The 1,860-nt window shown below is 45.5% G+C and overlaps 1 pseudogene; it reads left to right on the top strand.

Annotated features, from left to right (window-relative positions):
- Positions 1 to 1,260: 1,260 nt before the first annotated feature.
- On the top strand, positions 1,261 to 1,617 carry LOC112407211 (transmembrane protein 14C pseudogene; annotated as a pseudogene).
- The last annotated feature ends 243 nt before the right edge of the window (positions 1,618 to 1,860 follow it).

Genomic DNA, 1,860 nt, shown 5'->3' with positions numbered 1-1,860 from the left:
CCGGGGGCCTGGGTTCGACCCCTGGTCAGATAACTAAGATCCCGCAAGCTGCGCGGCCAAAAAAAAAAAAAGAGAGAGATATCCTTTCAAAGTGCTCAGCTAACAAATGGGACCTAATTAAACTTATAGGCTTTTGCACAGCAAAGGAAACCATAAGCAAAAGGAAAACACAACCTAAGGACTGTGAGAAAGTATTTGCAAACGATGCGACCAATAGGGCTTAATTTCCAAAATATACAAACAACTCAAAATTTGGTCAGACCTGTGACTTCCCATCTATTTTCTGCCTTTTAATCAATCCACTTATCTCAGGGGAGAAAATACATTTACCAATAAGGCAGTTAGAGCAGGTTGGGCAGCATCATCTATTGTATGGAAATCAGAATGCCGTAGGAAGAGAGCTTCCAGATGGGCTTTAAAGTCTGCCCTAAATTCATCTTTTTTTGTTTGCAGGTGTGAATAATAGAGCAACCACTGCAAGCAGGGAAAACCTTGAGAAGAGCTCTTAAAATATCCACTGCTATTTTGCGAGCTTTTTCTGGTCCACAAGGGGACCATGTTGGAGATCCAGGATCTTGAGTATCATTCTCAGAGTTATACCGTTCTGCCTCCTGCATCCATTATGGGGCTTTCCTACATGTGCACAAGCTGGTGAAGATCTGACAGCCCAGATGAGGACTCAATTCTTCAAAATACTTTTGGGGATGATCCCTGTGTTTAGGAAAAATTCTTTAACTGTGGCCCTTAGTCTGTGACAAAGGACTGAAAGATACCCAAAGGAGATCATTAAAAGTTAAGGGCTTCCCTGGTGGCGCAGGGGTTAAGAATCCGCCTGCCAATGCAGGGGACATGGGTTCAAGCCCTGGTCCGGGAAGGTCCCACATGCCGCGGAGCAACTAAGCCCGTGCGCCGCAACTACTGAGCCTGAGCTCTAGACCCCCGAGAGCCACAACTACTGAGTCTGAGTGCCACAACTACTGAAGCCCACGCACTAAAGCCTGTCTTCCGCGACAAGAGAAGCCACCGCAATAAGAAGCCCACGCACCGCAACGAAGAGTAGCCCCCGCTCAGCGCAACAAGAGAAAGCCTGTGTGCAGCAACGAAGACCCAAAGCAGCCAAATAATTAATTAATTAATTATTTAAAATGTTAAAAGTTAACTTTGGCGACTCTCCACCCCAAGGCATGTGCGGCCAGTGCAGACCTTCGGGAAGGAGGTGCAGCCCTGGTGTAATCTGTCTGGACAGAGTGAAAGAGAACAATGCAGAAGGACTCCAGCCCACTAGTGCCTTTATATTGTATTGGTTTTGGCTACGCAGCACTGGTTGCTTCGGGTGGGATAAGTGGGATCACTGGCTATGCAAAAGCAGGCAGTGTCCCGTCTCTGGCTGCCGGGCTCCTCTTCGGTGGTTTAGCGGGCCCGGGTGCCTATCAGGGGTCTCAGGATCCAAGGAACATTTAGGTTTTCTTCATTAGATCTGGAACCTTGGCTGGCATTATGGGAATGAGATTCTACCACTCTGGAAAATTTATGCCTGCAGGCTTAATTGCGGGTGCCAGTTTGCTCATGGTCGCCAAACTTGGAATTAGTGTGTTGGGTAAACCCCATCAGTGGTAGTCATGGCCCAGATTGGACTCATGAAGAATTTTTAAACTTCCACTATTTTTAGTGTATTAAGATAAATGAGTACAGCATTTTCACATATTCTGACATTTTATTTAAAACAACACTGAACAAAAACAAACAACAACAAAAAAAAACAACACTGAACTTTGCAGAGAAAAAAGTCAGTCATTATAATTACAACCCTAAAGAGGTGGATATAGTGTAACACAAGAGCTTCTTCCTGTAGTACCCTCA

Source organism: Neophocaena asiaeorientalis, unplaced genomic scaffold (genome assembly GCF_003031525.2).
Source record: "Neophocaena asiaeorientalis asiaeorientalis breed wild unplaced genomic scaffold, Neophocaena_asiaeorientalis_V1.1 scaffold265, whole genome shotgun sequence".
Classification (NCBI taxonomy): Eukaryota; Metazoa; Chordata; class Mammalia; order Artiodactyla; family Phocoenidae; genus Neophocaena; species Neophocaena asiaeorientalis.
This window is presented reverse-complemented; position numbering and strand designations above follow the sequence as displayed.